The following is a 20,274-nucleotide window of genomic DNA, read 5'->3' as shown; positions in this document are numbered from 1 at the left end:
GGACGGCTTGCCATCATTGATGGAACAATGAATTCTGAATTATACCAGTGAATTCTAAAGGAAAATGTCAGGACATCTGTCCATGAACTGAATCTCAAGAGAAGGCTGGTCATGCAGCAAGACAATGACCCTAAGCACACAAGTCGTTCTACCAATGAATGGTTAAAGAAGAATAAAGTTAATGTTTTGGAATGGCCAAGTCAAAGTCCTGACCTTAATCAAGTCAAAATGTTGTGGAAGGACCTGAAGCGAGCAGTTCATGTGAGGAAACCCACCAACATCCCAGAGTTGAAGCTGTTCTGTATGGAGGGATGGGCTTAAAATTCCTCCAAGCCGGTGTGCAGGACTGATCAACAGTTACTGCAAACGTTTAGTTGCAGTTATTGCTGCACAAGGGGGTCACACCAGATACTGAAAGCAAAGGTTCACATACTTTTGCCACTCATAGATATGTAATATTGGATCATTTTGCTCAATAAATAAATGACCAAGTGTAATATTTTTGTGTCATTTGTTTAAATGGGTTCTCTTTATCTACTTTTAGGACTTGTGTCAAAATCCGATTGTTTTTGATCATATATGCAGAAATCTAGAAAATTCCAAAGGGTTCACAAACTTTCAAGCACCACTGTACCATTGACAGAGCCACAGGAACCTCCTCTCTCCATGGTTTCAGGAGATTGAGGTGGTAAATTTGACATGCATCACCCCTATCTGTGTGCCTGACCTCATAATTGACTTCCCCAATTCACCATGTGATCTCAAAGGGCCCTTGCCATTTGGTGAGTAATTTTGAGCTCGACATGGGCAGTAAAATGAGCACTTTATCTCTCTGTGCAAATTCTCTTAGCCATGTCCCTTTCTTGTACAGGTGAGACTGATCTTGCACCTGTTGCAAATTCTCCTGGGTTATGTGAATCAGGGCATAGAGTTTTGGGCTCAGGTCAAGAACATACTGAACTTCATTTTTGCTTTGTGAAGGTCCCTCCTCCCAAATTTCTTTATTGACGTCTTAAGATGCCATGGGGGTTGTGCCCATACAGCCATTCAAATGGGGAAAACCTGGTGGAGGCTTGTGGGACCTCACACACTGCAAACAACAGAGGGTCTAGCCATTTATTCCATTTTCTAGCGTCCCCATGAATGAAATTACAAATCATGTTTTTAAACGTTTGATTAAATCACTCGACCAGCCTGTCCGTTTACAGCTGGTAAACACTGGTATGAATCAATTTAATCCCCAATAATTTGTACAATTTGTGCAGTGTACGTGACATAAAAGGTAGTGCCTTGATCAGTTAGGATTTCTTTTGGAATCTCGACTCGGAAGATAATGCAGAAGAGTGCCCAACACGATCCATGCCAATTCTTTTGAAGGGGATCTCAATTAATGATAATGGGTGCAATAGCGCTTTTGGTATGGCTGCTGGATTAACTAACTGGCATTCGCGACAAGCTGCACACCACCTGCAGACGTTGGCATGAATCCCTGGCTAATAGAAGTGGGCCATGAGATAATTTCATGTTTTGTCCTGACCCAAATGCCCAGCCATAGGATTGTGATGAACCACATGGAATAAAAGTTCCCTGCAGCTCTTTGGCACCAACAGCTGTGTCTTCTCTTCTTTCTTCTGAGTGTCCTGCATCACTCAATATAACCTACCATTGATAATGGAAAAATACGAGAAGGAAAGTGCAATGTTATTCTGGAGGTTTTGCTCATCAATTATTCTCACTTAGTCAAAAGCATGCCTCAAAGTCTCCTCTCGCATCTGCTCCCAGAGGGATTTCCCGAAGAGTGAGGAGGGGTGGGGTCCTCCCCACTCACCATGTCATCATGACATAGTGCTGATGCAGATGGCCCCAGGACTGCCTCTCCAGCCAACGTTGCTGTGTGATTCCCCCATGACATGCTACTTCAGGACCCATCTACTATTAACTGTTTTTATTAGTGTTTTAGACCCTGGTCACTCTGTCTCCAGGATAAGTGGATCGGTGAGGCTTGGGCTCCACACTATGCTTTTCACCCAGGAAATGAACAGTAACAGGCATCAGTGGATATTTGTGAACATCCCCATGTACACACCTCACCTTCACCAATCATGCATTTCCCAGTGCTCTGCCATGAATCAGGCTTTAATGCATGAAAGTCTGACTACAACCAGAATCCACCAAAGCCTGATGTGTACCCCCTTGAATACTCAGAGAGGTGGTATGTTCCTGCTCAACTGGGGGAAGCCTGCAGCACATCAGGAATGCGAATCAGAATGTCCACCTCTTTGCGGAAGTGCCGATCCCAGGAAATCCCAGCCTTCCTGCTGCTCCGACAGACCTGCCTGGACTTTCTACCAATTTTGGTGGACACAGACGGGTCCACCTGTGGACAGAGAAAGGGGTTTAGTGGGAGCACAGACACAAGGAGAAAGGGGTGAGGAGACACGAGGACAGACATGAGTGTGGAGAGCGGATATCAGGGGAATTGCCCCCGTCTCTGCAGGGCTAGGGGAGGGGAGGGGCAATGAGATGGAGAAGGTGAGAGAGAGAGGGGAAGAGAAGCTGCAGGAGTGCCTGCTTCCAGAAACACCATCAGGTAGTCTTCTGCCAGCGAGACTGCCTCCTTCAGTGACACCCCGCAGTGCACTGGATCCACATCGAGGTCTCGCTTGGCAGTTGGATGATGAACTGTTTCAGTGTCACGTGATTGATGACGTCTTCCACGTTACATTCGCCTGCCAGTAGCCACCGTTGGCAGGCATCCCAGAGCTGTTGCACGAACTCAAATGAGTGGCAGACTCCACTGTAGGCCAGCACGTGGAAACACTGGGGATGTTCTTGTGGGTCACGGCAGACCCATTGCAGTTTAGCCCACTTCGGGTCCGAGTACTCCAGCATGCTGGGAGCTGCTGAGATGTGAGCTGTGCTTCCCCCAACAGGAGCGGCAATAGACAGGCTGCCCACTGTGAGGTTGGCCACAAGCTTGCCTCCATGACACACTAAAACAGCCTGAAGAACAGCCTGGCTATGTTCCAAGATGGTGGCGCACATGTTCGCAGCGGCTCCAGGCTCTCCCTTTTTGTGCATTTTTGTGTCTTCTGTATACACATACTTCTGTAGACTGGTGCTACTGTCGACAAGGCCTGCTGGACATCGGTTTTCAATGCAAGTTACCGGTCTCAAGTGTTTTTCACCACACACACAATATACCAGACGAGGTAGCGAGACCTCCGGGCTCTCCATGGATTGTTATCAGGCCTAGCAGACATCACAGATGGTGGAGGGAAAGAAAACAGAAATTAGGCTGTCGGGCCGGACTCCTAGCTAAACTCAGGAAACAACCTTATACTTGTATCCCAGCATACTACTTACCAACGCCAGATCCATTGTCCACAAAACAGATGAATTGGAACTGCTTCTTGCTGGGAACCGCTATGTCTGTAACTGCTGCGTCCTGATCATCACGGAGAGTTGGCTTCACCCGCAAATCCCTGATGCTGCCGTACAGCTAGCAGACTGTGCACTCCACCGCTGTGACAGGAACTGGGACTCAGGTAAGAGCAGAGGAGGTGGGGTTTGTATTTATGTGCATAATGACTGGTCTAATAACAGCACCATAAGGGACAGCCACTATTCTCCTGATTTGGAATACATGCCAGTCAAATGCCGCCCTTTTTTTCTCCTGAGAGAGCTAACAGTAGTAATTATTACTGCTGTATACATACCACCCGATGCTAATGCTAGCACAGCTCTCGCACTCCTGCTAAATACTGTAAACAAGCAGCAGCATAGCCATCCCGATGGGGCTCATATTATAGTCAGCAATTTCAATTGGGCTGAACTGAAATCAGTACTCCCAGCTTTTTACCAGCACATGAAGTTCCCGACAAGAGGGAGGAACATTTTGGACCATGCTTATTCTAACATCAAGCATGCCTACAGAGCTATTCCCCTCCCTCACCTAGGCCAGTCAGATCACCTTTCCCTGCTGCACGCCCCAGCATACATTCCTCTCAGACTGCGATCACTACCGGCCATAAAGACTATTACAACCTGGCCCAAGGCTGCACTCTCTCAGTTACAGGACTGTTTTGAACATACTGCATGGGATGTATTCGAACATGAGCACCTGTCAGCATACACAGAGTCTGTCCTATCCTACATCAAGTTCTGTATCAAGAATGTTACTGTGGTGAAATGTATACATGTCTTCCCCAGTGAGAAACCCTGGGTGACCGGCCATGTCCGCACGCTCCTCAGGGCCCGGGACTTAGCATTCAGTTCAGGTGACTGAGCTCTGTATAGTGCAGCCTGAGGTGATCTGACGAGAGGAATAAGGGATGCTAAGGCGGATTATAAGAGGAAGATAGAGAATCATCTCTTAGACAACAATCCACGGCAGGTATGGCAGGGTATACAGAGCATTACCAACTACAAAGGCCATGTAGTGACACCCAGAGGTTCAGATGTATCGCTGGCAGAGGAGCTGAACTGCTTTTTTGCACACTTTGAGATACAACAGCACATAGCCACTCCACCACTGCCTGCACCAGCCCCTAGCCCCCCCTCACTGACTGTCGAGGAGCATGATGTGAGGCTGGTGCTCAGGGCAGTGAACCCCGGGAAAGCTGCTGGCCCAGATGGAGAGCAGAGGAAGGTGCTCAAGGCATGTGCTGATCAACTCTCAAGAATTTTCACTTCCATCTTCAGCCTCTCCCTGTCACAAGCTGTTGTCCCATTCTGCCTGAAATCATCCACAATCATCCCTGTTCCAAAGAAACCTACCATAGACAGCCTCAAGGACTATCGCCCAGTCACTCTCACACCTGTCATCACAAAGTGCTTTGAGAGGCTGGTTCAAAATCATATCAAAGCTTCTCTCCCTCCCAGCTTTGACCTACGTCAGTATGCCTACCATGCAAACAGATCTACTGAAGATGCCATAGTCACAGCTCTACACACTGCCCAATGCCACCTGGAGCAGCAGGGGAGCTATGTGAGAATGCTCTTCGTAGACTACAGCTCAGCTTTTAACACCATCATCCCAGACATACTAGTTGTCAAGCTGTTGGACTTAGGCCTTCCCTCACTCACCTGTTCCTGGATAAAGGACTTTCTGACAAATTGCCCCCAAACAGTGAAACTCTGCCTTCACTTTTCCTCCTCCCACACACTTGGCACTGGCTCTCCCCAGGGCTGCGTGTTGAGCCCCCTACTCTATTCTCTTTTCACACACGACTGCACTCCTGCCTAGCCTGGAAACACCATCATTAAATTTGCTGACAACACCACTTTGGTTGGGCTGATCTCAGGAGGTGATGAGGTGAACTACAGGAATGAGGTCCTGAGGTTGGCAGAGTGGTGCTCAACAAACAATCTGTTACTGAACACCTCAAAAACTAAAGAAATCATTGTTGACTTCAAGAAGAACAGGGCTGACCTCACCCCCCTCTACATCAACAGCAACTGTATAGAGAGGGTCAACACCTTCAGGTATCTTGGCACCCTTATCTCTGCAGACCTCTCCTGGTTTGCAAACACCATGGCAGTTATCAAGAAGGCCCAGCAGCAACTACACTTCCTGAGGGTGCTCAGGAAGAACAACCTGGATAGTAAGCTGCTGGAGACCTTCTACAGATCCTGCATCAAGAACCTGCTGATGTACTGCATCTCTGTGTGGTATGCCAGCTGCACTGAAGCAGACAGGAAGAGGCTGCAGGGAGTGGTTAAGACAGCGCAGAAAATCGTCAGCCACCCTCTCCTCACCTTGGATGATATCTACAACCCTTGCTGCCTCACCAGAGCAAGAAAAATTGTTAAGGACAGTTCTCACCCAAGCCATCAGTTGTTTGACCTGCTGCCCTCTGGGAGGCGCTACAGGTGCATCAGGTCTAGGACTAACAGACTCAAGAACAGTTTTATCCCTAGAGCCATAACCCTACTGCATGCCAACATGCACTAAACCCACTCCCTGTTGACTGTTCCATATTATTTATTATCTAGCTATATTATTTATCTAACTAATGTTATCTACTTCAATAGTGCAATAATAACCAATGCAATATGCACTTTGTGTTTTTTTCTTTTTTTTTTTAGATGTACACTCAAAAAAATAATTGACCCTAAAAAATAAACTTTATGTAATTTAATCACATGACAATTTTCCATGTAATTCTATCACATAAACTTTAAGTAAATGCCGAGCTTTATGGTACACGTTTCAACCATGTTAAGGTAATGCAAATAAATTACATAATGGTTATGGATTTTTTTAAAAATAAACCTTATGTGGATAAATGGACTCAATGTTTTTTTTTTTTAAGATATTTTTTGGGCTTTTTCAGCTTTATTATTGGATAGGACAGTGTAGAGACAGGAAATGAGCGGGAGAGAGAGACGGGGAGGGATCGGGAAATGACCTCGGGTCGGAATCGAACCCGGGTCCCCGGATTTATGGTATGGCGCCTTATCCACCTAAGCCAGAGGTCACCAACCCGTCGATCGCGATCGACTGGTCGATCTCGGAGGCTTTCCCAGTCGATCTTGGGGGATGAGGAAAGAAATTGGAAGATTATACAGAAATACACTGCAGTATATCTGATTGGCGTTCATATTACATGTCTTCCGATAGGCCCACTACTAGTGTTGCCACCTGTCCCGGTTTTTCCTGATTGTCCCGGATTTTCATGGTCTGTCCCGGAAAAAAAAATAAAAAATCCGGGACACTGAATGTCCCGGTTTTTTGTACATGATGGGCAAAATGTGTATTTCAACTTGCGAGCCAGCTGAGAACCAGTTTGTTTTTCCATAGCTCGCCCGTGCTAAGCGCCACTAAGCGGAGCCACGTCATCACGTCGCTGAATACGTCATTACGTCGCTGTATACGTCACTTACGTCGCTGTATACGTCAGTTACGGCACTACGTTTACATAAACCTTGGCGCGATTATCAAAGCAAAAACACGGAAGAAGCAGCAGAAACAACAACAATAATAATAATAATAATGGATGACTTCGCGTTTGTACAGCTGCTGCTTCTCGGCGCTTAAAAATGGCGATCTTTCATGGTCTTGTTATTGTTGTTGGTCTTAACAACTCCGCCCCCCCGCTGACGTAAGCGGTTCTTTCCTCTGGCCCAGCAGAGAGTTGGTGCTAGCCTGGAACCGGCTTGGACTGATAAAAGAAACAGACTCTCTGTTGCAATGGTGAAGGCTGAGCTTCAAGTCAGGCTAAACTTTCAGTTGTCCTGTACTGAGTTCAAGACATTCATTGAAAATCAGCCAGGACTCATAGCAGCAGCAAAGAAAAACACCAAATATAAATGGAAGATTAGGTAAGGTTTTGGTGAATTAAATGAAATAGTGTAGTGTAGTAACATACTCCTGTATGTACTGTATGTGCCCAGTTATATCAGTTACATGTCCTCCTATGTATTTGTTTAGCCAAGAGCAGCAGAGGCACAGGCAAGCACAAGCAAAGCACACACCACACTCTAAGCAATCAGGTAAGCTGTTTGACACTACACCTTACATTCAGGTATTCTCAGATACAATGAAAAATTAGATTATTTATTTTTATTCCACATAAGCAAACAAACAGAACTTAATTATGTATTTCCCTTTTACCTGTGCCCACTACTGCCCCCAGTTGTCCACAACCAAAAACTGTTGGAAATAAACCAAAATACTGAAGACCTAGCCTAGTAAACTAGACCCACCCGCCTAGCGGCCAAAAATATTTTTGCCTAGCGAGTGGGTCTAGCCTCGCACCATGTAAACAAAAACACTCCGGGCATCAAATCGTGCCCGCCAATCACAACGCAAGGTTTTTGTTTGGATTCTTTGGGCGGGCTTTTGCAGGAGTGATGACAAAGCTGCGCGACGCTGGAGAAAGCGCAGCAGGAAAGATGGCTACGGGCTAGTGAACAGCGCGCGTTTGAGTCCGCTTTGGAATCAGTTTTAGAAGAATTAGACTTGGAGTTTTCGTTGAAACATGAGCAGGAAGAGGCTCTCCGCTCATTCCTTTTCAAGAAGGACGTTTTCGCCGTTTTGCCGACCGGCTATGGCAAAAGTCTGATCTACCAGCTGGCTCCGCTCGTAGCCAAAAGGATGGGGCTAGTTTGTGCAGTACGAAGAATTAATAAACAGCTTTGAAACATTACTTTTTGATTGTTTCTTATTTTCCCGTTATTTTAAATTTAAGGGAAATTATTTCACCAAACACCACTAAATAAAAACTCTCAAAAACAGTTTAAGCAAACCCTTGAAAAACACTTGGGGGAAAAAAAATGAGTGTATGTTATGTATGTGGTACAGACTCCAAACTTGTGGTCATTATCTCCAAACTTCTTAATATCTTGAACATGTTTATTAATTAATACGCATTTTGAAAAATTATTTATTTCAAGGTCTCCCCCACTGCTTTCTGTCGCTCTGACTACGTCACAGTCACTGTTGCGCTGATTGGTCAGAGCGTTGGCCTATACGCACAGAGACAGTTTGAAAGACAGCGGGTTGTTCCTCCTACCCGCTTCGGAAATGTCTACGGATCGAGGCCAGACTAAATATTCACATTTAGTCTGGCTTGCCAGGCTAATGAAGACCTGCTATATTATGTAAAGCAATTAACTAAACAAATAACTAGCAAAAGCGTCATTTTTACTAATTAGAGCAATACAGATTCAGCGTAGAAGGGCGATTTTTGTCTTGGGTTAGATGTGTGAAGGGCGCCGTTGCTTACAAGCAAAAAGGTCGATTGGATGGTCGAAATGTCCAGGATTTTTGTCAGACACAGGTGGCAACCCTACCCACTACAGCTTTCCCCCTCTGTGTCGCAGGGTTCTTTTTTTTAAACTCCTGCTGCTTACGTCTTACGTCTCTGAGCGTCGTCACCATGGTGATAGCCTCGCAATACAGTACAGGGTTCTCCATGAGGGGTTTTAGAGGTGCGGGCCACCCCCCTTTCTGTGATTCCCACCCCTGTTTAATTTCTGCCGCCCCTTTACAAAAGGAAGCATGATATTGCCTATAAAACCGTGAGGATATAACCTGGCTGTCAGTGTTACTGTAGCTCTTGAAGTGTTTCCGCGGAGTGGTGGATCGGACTCGAGTCTGGCATGAACCGCTCCGATGCACTATAATGACACCAATCTATCACCAGCCAATCAGGAGACTTAATCAAACGCATCCCCCGCCCACTCGTGTCCGCGTCTGAGACGTTGAATTTTCACAGAAGGAGGGAAGAAGTTGACTGAGGTAAGACTGTGTGATAAATTAACGAGCGAATAAGAGAGGAATTTCAACATATAGGGCTTAAGTTTGTTACCGTTAAATAAGCATTGCTTGTACAGTAACGTTATGTCGTTACAACGCTGACCCACTTTTAACGTGCCGAGTACCGACTGTAGCCGCTAACATGTTAATTAGCTTGCTGTCAAGTTTTTCTTTTGTCGAGCTTTAAGCGTAAGGTCATGGATGTTACTACTGCTTGTTCCTGCCGTAATATGATACGTGATATGAACCTAACTATAAGGCACTCACTGACCGTGCTCAGTCACAGCCATCACATTGACTTGAGTTGCGTGATGAACTGTAACCTCTGTAGCATGACAGCAGTCATTGGTAGTAGTATCACTGCAAGTTCATATTTGTCTTTATTGTGTAGGTATGGTTAAAGAAAATCAGTTCATGTTGAATTGAAGTTGTCATTTTGTCACTTAAGTTACAATTTGTGATATCACTGTTGTGTTGTAATTTCAGTTGACAATTTCCATTTTATGTTGCTGTGAAATTAATTAATTTAGTGTTACAGTACAAACAAGACAGTGCAACTGATGTTAACAGTTCAGCTTTCTCATTACAATATTATTAGTTGATATTGATAACAATCTGAGTCATTGGTGGTTCATTCATTCTGCTCACTACAGATATAGGCCTATATATTTTTTGTGTATAGTTAATTTCCATTGTATGTTGTACTGAAATTAAGTCATTTGCTCTCACAAGAAATTAAAAAGTTGGACCAGGGTCTTAAATCTTATTCAGTTAAAATTAGGCCAAATAAAAAGCCTCAACTTGAAACAGTCTAGTCTGGATTTCTTTTTCTGTCAACGCTTCAAGGGGTAGATCTTGCTTGCCATCTAGGCAGAGGTTAGGGATCTCAGACATAAAAAGGTTGGTGACCGCTGACCTAAGCCATGACGCCCCCATGGACTCAATGTTAAGGTGGAATTTCACTTAAAGTTTATATGATAATTATATGATTAAATTACATAGTCTATTCTCAGGGTGAATTATTCATATACCTGAATGCTAAAGCTGAATAAATTAATAAAGCTTAAGGGAATGTTCAAATAAAACCTTATATGTAATTCATATAAAGTTAATGTGGACACAATCAACCTACATAAAAAGGCATGGTAAATCTTATTTTATACTTCCAAAAAGCACAAAGCAGAATCCAAAACACTTAATTTTATTTTAAAATAAGACATGAAACCCACTGACATATTGAAACATAAAAGGCTATATGTTTAAAAAGCAAATACATGACAAAATTAAATGTCCATAGAAGATACATAAAGTATTTTCAGCTGCGTACATCACTTATGTGAGTGGAAAATTGTGGCATTTTAAAGTTGTAAATAGCTTTTGAAATACTTTGTGTGTCTGTCTTGTATGCCTTCTCCCATTTTTTTCTTTTTGGCTATACGTTTAAAAAGCAAATACATGACAAAATTAAATGTCCATAGAAGATACATAAAGTATTTTCAGCTGCTTACATCACTTATGTGAGTGGAAAATTGTGGCATTTTAAAGTTGTAAATAGCTTTTGAAATACTTTGTGTGTCTGTCTTGTATGCCTTCTCCCATTTTTTCTTTTTGTTTGTCATTTATGTTGCATTATATGAATCTAATACAACAAAATGAATGTGGGAGAAAACATACAAGACAAACACATAACTTTTTATAGGCCATTTACAAACAAAACCTTAAAACACAGCCGCCTCGACCAAAGCAGGTGTCTGAAAGACTAGAGCCAAGACACGTTCCAAGACACATTCCAACTCATAGATTTACATATGTAAATCTATGTTCCAACTGACGAGCCTGTAAGTGACGTAATTCCATTTCCGCTATAGACCCCTTCGCATGTTTGTAAACAAACCTACCGTTGCCAGGATGCGTGCGCAGCCTGGACCCAGAAACAATGGCGCTGCCCATAGACCGGCATTATGAGCTGTCAGATTATGCCAAACAATTGTCGTTACAAGATCGAGAATGCTACATAAATAAGTTAACTCTAACAAGTGGACATCGCCTACCGGATCCGCATTTAATTAAAGAGTGGACGGACGATGTTAATAAGTTCCCTGGCCAGATATATACTCCTACCTTATTGACAAGACTTCAGTGTACACCCACAAAAAACTTCGTGCCTACAAGTCTTTAGACGCATATGATTATGTTATGTGCGGGCATGTACAACTTGATTAACAATGGGACATTCATATTCATTTTGTTTTAATCAAATTATGCCAGTGATGTGATGGCAATGTGGCTTTAGCTACAACAGCAAATACCAACACTAAACAGCAATTTGCAGGAGGTAATGGCATGAAAGGAATGATAGTGTAAAGAGTGCAGCTAAGAGAAATCAGAGCTGCGTAAAAAGCGAGAGGCAGAGACCAGAAATGAAACTGAACGGGGCAGGAGCTAGGTTAGAGCAGTCAACGTAAGTTGGCATTTAGAGTGAGGGCACACAATTTTACCTTTCCATCCTTGCTTTAAAATTGTGATTTTCGGCATACACAAATAATGATGGCACAAAATCTGGACTGCTTGAGTCAAGCGAGACCTCTCCTACAAACAAAATTGCATGCAAAGCTAAGTTAACACGCTAACAATATTCATTACATTGTGTAACTATGACCCAGCTAATCAGACAAACGTTACCAAAGTATTTTGCTACATCAGTAAACGAAGACTAGAAAGAATAAAAAAGAAAGATTTAATAAATAGCCTGATCTTACCTGTGATGAAGTGGGCGCTGCAAACCCGCGCATTTTTGATAGTGCTTTCATCCCAGTCTACACGTTTGATGGCTTGTAGTCATAGACGTCGGCGATTTTTTTGGAATGGGTGAGATCCTGCTGGAATTCTGAACATTTTAACCCCATCAGTGCTACGATTCTGACACCCGAAAACACAACAACTAGGCATTTCTGAGTCTTTTTTGGGTCCAGGCTGCGCGCGCAATTTCCGCTTTCGTATGAATGACGTTTACTGCGAAGGGGTCTATGAGTCAATGGGGAAATTAAAATGATTTTTTGATCCCGCTTGAATTGTGACATGAATTTCACATATCTTGTTTCTGAAATTTTAAATACAATTATTTGTACCAATAAGGTCACGATTTAGTAGGAAGAAGTTTGACACAATGACTGAAAATGTTGCCACCTGCCATCTACTGTGCGGGAGTGTGATGTGCATGTCAGTCCCTATGAGATCTCATCAAGTAAAGTATACATGATTTGTTTAGATATAGTTCGTAGTAGGCCAGTTCAAATAGCGTTTATATGATTTAATTTAATATATTTTCAATTTTATAAACTTTACTTAAATTTTATGTGTAACTATTTCTTAATATTTACCTGGACCAAGAATCATTTTTTTGAGTGTATGTTGTGTTGTATGTTTTGAGTACTGTTCTATTTTGTGGTCTTGTGTTTGTTTTTTTCTTTCTATTTTTCTATTTGTCATCTTGCATTTTAAGGTTAGCTTTTAATTTCATTGTATTTATTACAATGACAATAAATTCTGATTCTGAAGAAGGCTTCTGGGTCATCCTGTGGCCCCATCTTGACCAGTTGAATGGGAACATTGGCCTCAGAAGTGACCGCTGAAGTACCTGCTGACTGGACTAAGCACCAGATCCCCTGGCAGTCTTCTGCCTGGGCTTCGAGCAGAGCCCAGAAGTGCTGCCCCTGCTTGGCGGACTGTGTGACAAGTTTTGGTGCTGGTGCTCGTTGGTGAGTGTCTGGAGAAGCTCCCTGACTGGTTTGGACTCCTTGGCAGCATTTGTTCCTCAATCCCAGGTTTCAGAACCAGTGTATCACTTTCCTAGGTTGGGACAGTGAGAAAGTGGAAATAAGCGTGATAACTCAGGGTGCACTTTATATTTACAGTTCACTTTTCAGTGACTACTCACACATGTGTACACACACACACGTTGGGGAATGCAGCTCTCTCTCTCTCTATTTATTACTGGCTATCTGAAAGACACACAGAGACGCGCATTAATTGACAGCCAGTAATTAGACACAGGTGTAACTTATCACGTTATCTGCTGGTTCAACCTGACTCCTCACCATTCACGGTCGATGCTCGACCATACTCCTGCTGCCACAATGAACAAATTTGAATTCATAAACATGCAAAAAGATATGTTTAAAAAAACAAAATAGATATGGCAAAAATATTTGGACACCACAAATTAACGTTAGTACTTTCTTGAAAAGTTGTTGTTGGCAGTTACAGCATCCAGACATCTACGATAAGAAGTAATTAGCTTTTTGTTGAATTATGGTCCAGTTCTGAACTATTCCTCTTGGTAAACATCTTCAATGCCCCAAGACATGTTTAACTTTGAAGTGGATTTTTGCAGTGGAAGTATATTAAATATCAAAAAAGTGTATGGATTCTTACTTCTCCCTCACTACACAATCATACTGATCATAAGCATCATCCACATCAGCCTCTATGTCATCACCTGAGGTAAAATCAGTCCTAGCATTTAAACAGGAGCTTCATCTTTGTCTCTTCACTTGACTGCGCTCTGTCCATGCTAACATCAGTGATACTGAATACATCTGTGATTATTTTAAGTTATGTTCTGACATATATTCAAATATTTTAAAACTATATGCTGGCATCTGTACAGAGTCTGTAGGTGTTTTTTTTTTTCTTTTTCTTTTTTAGTTATATGATAGTGCAAGAGCAACACAGACATTTTGTGAACTAGTATCTGATTACAAGTTTAATTGATTATAATTATGCCCATATTGTCATGGCACATTGCAATCCAACAACTTGATCAAAGTGAGACATTTCTGAACTGCATGTGCAAAGCACGTGTCCATGGTAGCACAGGAGATAGAGTTGATCTTGATTTGACATTACCATTTGTGTAGATTTTCACATTTACATTTGTATTTGATTTTCTCTTATGTTTTCTTTGTGTCTGCATGAGTTCTCCAGTTTAGTCTGTAGGTACAGCCCCGTCCCGTCTAGAACTACAAATCCCATCAACTAACTTCCGTGATGACCTACATCACGCCTAGAGAGCTGGTAGTGGGTGGGTTGTTAACACTCCAAAAACTGAAGTCTTGATGTCATACGATCAGCACGACACAGCCACTAGAATGAAAATCCCAAACCAAACGGTGTTCTTTAGTGTACCACAGGGAGCCACCATTCACATAGGTGATATCACCCTATACCATCTTAGTACTGACAGGTACGATTCTGAGATTGAAATGATAGACGCATTTCAAGGTTATGATCTTGAGATCAATAACACCCTCCAACAGCAACTACTGGTTGAAGGGACCAAAACAGTGAAATTTAGTTTAGGCCAGACTGGAATTTCGACTATGGTCTCCCGATACCAGGTCAGAGAGTCATCTGATCTAGGCTCTACTACAAGTCTGATTGCTTTGGGACTTCTCCTCAGTGGCTGGGTCTTAACCGCTGGCATCGCATACATGCTACACAAATACATAAAAACACTACACGCCAAGCTGGATAAGATGGTCTGCGTCCCTGACAGCTTCAGCCGCAGTAGCGCATGCTTTCTGGCCAGACCACCCGCTGCTATTACCTTTCCAGAAGATTAGGCTTACTAACCCAAGCACTAATACTTATTTTCTTTCCCTCATTCCTTCTCTTTTCTTGTTTTAATGCATAGGAAATGAAGTAACTATGTAGTGTTTAATGTTTTTTTTTATAGATGTGATTTTAACCTCGTTAGATAGTGATTATATGCCCAAATGCTTATAGCCTGATATTGGCCCAAATGCCTATGCCTTCAACTGTCTTACTAGGACTCATGAGTTTACACAGGTTTCACAGGACACCATGGACTGTACAGAGGATGCTACCTCAAGGACTATGGATGTGTGTACTGTACTGTACTGTGCTCTCAGTGCTTTAACTCCGTCATACCCCTGAGACCAAAAGGGGGAATGTAGGTACAGCCCCGTCCCGTCTAGAACTACAAATCCCATCAACTAACTTCCGCGATGACCTATGTCATGCCTAGGCGGGATTAACTACGTCACATCCTCCCTGACTCCATAAGTGACTAAGCCACACTTCCGTTCGCTCTCTCTCGTCGTGGACTCCGTGCCGTCCAGACATAAAGAGACACCCTCTCATCAGAACATCTAGAAATCAAGACGTCTGCTTTGCAAGAAAGAAGACTCAGTGCGCTTTCGTATTTACCACTGGCCACGGTAAAAATACTACTTAAGTTGCGCTGTCTCACTTACTTGAGTTTACAACCGGTTTTATTTGTATTATAAGTAACATTATGACTGCAGCCCAAACAGTTAATTAAAAGTTAGAAGCGACCGGATTCCTTCTGACTTGATCACTGTGCACATTGTTTGATCAGAGACTTTTCCTCAGGAACGACGAAGTTCGGACCAAGGAAACCTCTGCGCTTTTACAGAAGCCTCCATGAGCTCTGTGAACCCCGCGAAACTTCGGGATATCTGGAAGTAAGGCTGGCATTTGGGCAGATTAGTCTTAGGAATTAGCTTTATGAAGTAGTGTGAAATTAAACTCAGGAACTGTTTAATCGTGCACACTGATCTTGTGTTCTATATTGTTCCTCTCAGTTGTTCAAAAAGATAGGCTGTTGCATGCTTTCTCTATCTTTTCTAACACCTTTAATTTCATTATTACACATATTTTGACCTCATCAAGATTTCAGTGGATTTAGTAATGTTATAAGCTAGGGGTATTAGACCACTAGGTGGAATTTCTTTGTCTCAAGACCACGAGGCAATTGTCACCTCCCCCAACACACACACACACACCTTAGATAACATTCCAATCCCTGATTCATTCCAAACTTTACAGCGCATTCTCCCGCGCGCATATTCAAACTCTCTCTCTCTCTCTCTCTCTCTCTCCTCCTCTCCGCCTCGCACTCCCCCCCCCCCTTTTTCACAGTGCGCAGCCGCGCACGGGACACACCCTAAGAGCTCAGTCGCTCGCTTAGCAGTAAGGAGAAAACATCTCCTCCCCTCTCTCTCTCTCTCTCTATCGCTCTCCCTGAACCACACACCCCCTCTCGCTCTCTCTCAAACACACACACGCGCACACACACAGTATTACCTCACCATTTACGCTCATATATATGTATCGATGTTGAACTTATTGAATGTATTTTAAACTGCTATTACCCATTTTTATCATTGTTGTAATAAATTTAATTATTCTGTTAAACTGTGTTTGTCCATTGTTGCTACTATATACTTGAAGTCACACAGTCTCAAAGAACTCCAAAGTGTATATGAGTGCTATTGGCTGTCTATGTAATACGGTAAGTAATACAATAGTGCTGCATCAGTAGTGATCATAATAATTTGGAATATACCATAATCTAGCTGTTTGGTTATTTATTATTAAACACCAAAATTAATGGTATTATTAATGAGACTGATTTAATGAGACTGATTTAAAGGAACAGTCCACCGTACTTCCATAATGAAATATGTTCTTCTCTGAATTGAGACGAGCTGATCCGTACCTCTCCGAGCTTTGTGCGACCTCCCAGTCAGTCAGACGCGCTGTCACTCCTGTTAGCAATGTAGCTAGGCTCAGCATGGCCAATAGTATTTTTTGGGGCTGTAGTTAGATGCGACCAAACTCTTCCACGTTTTTCCTGTTTAAATAGGTTTATATGACCAGTGACATGAAACAAAGTTCAGTTACACAAATTGAAACGTGGCGATTTTCAATGCTATGGAAAGTCCTCACTATAATGACAGGTGTACTAACACCTTCTGCGCGCTTCGACAGCGCATTGATACCTTCACTCAGGAGTTGTTGCAACCAACTAGTGCTGCATCCAAGCCAACTAGTGCAGCAGGAAGTCTGAGGGACAGTGAGTGAGACTGCAAAGCATATACCATGATTTTATCTCACCTAATTATATTGCTCCATACAGGCCACATTTATATGTACTGTTGTTTGAGAGAGATTGTACAACCTCAAATCCCAAAAATTTGGGACACTATAAAATGTAAATAAATGTAGAATGCCATAATTTACAAATAATTTTCAACCTATATGTAAGATTGTGTGTGTTCTCGTGCATAGCTGTCCTGAGCTTTATGACCCTTTCACACCCTGGTAAACGTGCATAATCGCGAGAACATACTCTTTTATTTTCTCTGTACCTTCTAGTTTCGCTGAAACCACATTCCTGGTTCCTCCTGTTCTAGGGGGTGTATGGTCTGCTCTTTCATGTATAATAAAAACGACTCCTTATCTGGCGAGTTGACCTTGTGCCCCCGAGCCCCTTACTTATCTTGTCACGCAAGCTTCTGATGTATATAAACCCTGCTCTTTCTGTGTATCGTTGAGCAGTGCTTGAATAAACCAGATTGATTTAACTCGTGTGGTTTGTTTTAACCCTGCTCCAGAGCGCTCTTACGTCAACGCATCTGAACTGAGACAGACACAGGTTCTAACAATTTGGTGACCCCGACGTGATACTCTCAATCAGGTAAGACATGTTTGATTGACTACCTGGTTGGCAGTAGTTTCGTAGTGTCCTACGGAGGACAGTTTTCCCTGGTTCGAGTCCAGGAAGAGCGCGCTGTACAAATTTGTACTATATTTGTTGTCTGTTCCTCTTCAGATCCGTTTGTTGTCATTGTACGATGGGAAGCTCGTTCCCTAAGCCTGCGCCAGGGGAAACCCCGGCCGAATGGATGACTAGGTGCGGTTTCGCTTATTATGTTTCTCCTTGGCTCGATAATTTGGCAGGTTGGACCGAGGCCAACCCTCAAATTCCTTCATATCCTCGCCGAGGTACTTTCGATCCTGGTTATCTTGCATCGGCCCATCGCATGATTTATGAGGGATTAGGGGACCCCGGATGGGATCGCCCGTATATGCGGGAAGGATATGCCAAATGGTATGATATGAAAAAGATTTGGGATAATTTTAAACAGGCTTATACTCCCCGTTCAGTCCTGAAATCCATCCCGAAGCCTCGGGCTGCACCCGTCACCAAGGAAACGGAGGAGGCGGCGCTAGGAAAATCCAAATCTCATTCTGCTCCTCCAGCCTCGTTAGATAGTAAACCTCCACCTTATAGTAAGGCTGGAAAAATTACTGGTAAATCGCCGTCAGCTGCAAAAACGATTCCTAAAATTTATCCGTCCCTGGCTGCTGTGTCTGCGTGCCCCCCCCCCCACGGTTGACAGAGGGCAGCGTCCCGGAGGGATAAAGGGTGCGCCTGCATCAGCCAAGAACGGCAAAGACGAAGAAAGTAGTGACGATACCGATGATGACACTGATGATGACGATTGGGATAATCCCGATGGTGTGGGTCCAGACGCCGGCTCGCGTCCTTATCCGCCACAAAACGCTGCTTGTGTATGGGTTGCAAAGCGCAGTGGTATTGATATAACTCCTCCGTCCCCGTCGGCTCTTAAGGACATCATCTCGCTTCTTCCGTCACCCGATAAGCCCTTGCTTTTTGTTGATCAGTTAATTAATGTTTCTCGTAATTGTCAGCTTACGGGAGCTGATTACCGGTTTATTCTGCAAAATAAATTAGGAGGCGCATATGATGAGACAGCCCTGTTAGAAAACGTTCAGGTTCTCGCCCCCGTCAATGATCAAGCTGAAAATATTAAGGAAGAGTATGAAGGGGATGACGGTCGCCCGCGTCGGCGCACCGTGACTACCTTCTTTTGGAAGGACACGCCGAACGCACTGCAGCAGCTTCGTGAGCAATTGACGCGATACCTGCTCGCCTTAAAACAAGCAAATAGAGACCTGTCACAGGTCACTAATTGCAAACAGGAGCGTTCTGAGCTGACGTCGGCTTTCTGGAAACGCTTTGGGGAAGTTTGGCAACATTTGGGAGGTCTTGAACTTGATTTGGCAAACCCGAACCCAATGTTCTTGTCCACCTTTCTGTCTAATTGTCGCCCCGAAATACAGAGCGTTTTAAAACATCACTGGAGTGACCGGAATAATCTGGTCCTCCGCCAGGCCGGGGAGCGGGTGCGCACGCTGGAGAGCGATGGTCTCTTAGACTGTAAAACGAATAAAGCATGTTTATCCGTCGTGCCGGGCGGACGAGCGGAGGGACGACAGGAGAGGGGTCGCCGAACGGGACCGCGCGGCGGGGGAGGGAGGAGAAATGGAAAGTGCCACTATTGTGGAAAAGAGGGGCACTGGATAAGAGAATGTCATGCGAAACAGCGAGATGAGCAGGAACGCGAGAAACCCGTCATGCGCGCCGGTTCAAGCCCCACAGGGCAGAGAGATCCTGCCCGCCCATAGGGCTGCCCTCAGAGCAATGAAACCCCGACCGTTGCTATGTTAAATCTTTTATTCAGCTCCCCTCTTAACGAAGATCTTCCCACTATTGTTTTATGCCTGGCAGGGACTGAATATCCTTTTTTACTCGACACCGGGGCTACCATGTCCTCAGTGGGGAGGGAATATGCGGGTCCTTTATCTACACGGTCTGTAAGCTCTGTGGGAATAGAAGGGGTTCCTTTCCATTCCAGTTGCACGCCCCCCCTTTCTGTTACTTGTGCCCTTGATCCTTTACTGAAGTTTTCTCACTCCTTTGTTTGCATGCCTGATTGCCCTTTTAACCTGCTTGGACGGGACCTCATGAGCCTCCTAGGGCTCTCTATTTCTTTTAGTGGTTCACACATGGTTGTTGACGCACCAGACGAAACCTCGTCGGCTGCTCTTGCCCTCACCTCTCTTTCTCTCCCCCATAACCTTCTCAATGCTGCTTGTGCCGTTACCTGCCTCACACCCTCTCTTTCTGACCTTCCAGCTTCTCTTTGGGCGGAACATAAGGACGAGGTGGGCTTTGTTAAGTGTACCCCTTACGAGGCGGTCATTAAACATTCCTCGCCTGTGTATGTGAAACAGTACCCCCTTTCCCCCGCTAAGCTGTCTGGCATTGATGATGTTTTATGTTCTCTCCTAGAGCAAGGTGTGGTCGTCCC

The sequence above is a fragment of the Neoarius graeffei genome, chromosome 8 (assembly GCF_027579695.1).
Source record: "Neoarius graeffei isolate fNeoGra1 chromosome 8, fNeoGra1.pri, whole genome shotgun sequence".
Lineage (NCBI taxonomy): Eukaryota > Metazoa > Chordata > Actinopteri > Siluriformes > Ariidae > Neoarius > Neoarius graeffei.
This window is presented reverse-complemented; position numbering follows the sequence as displayed.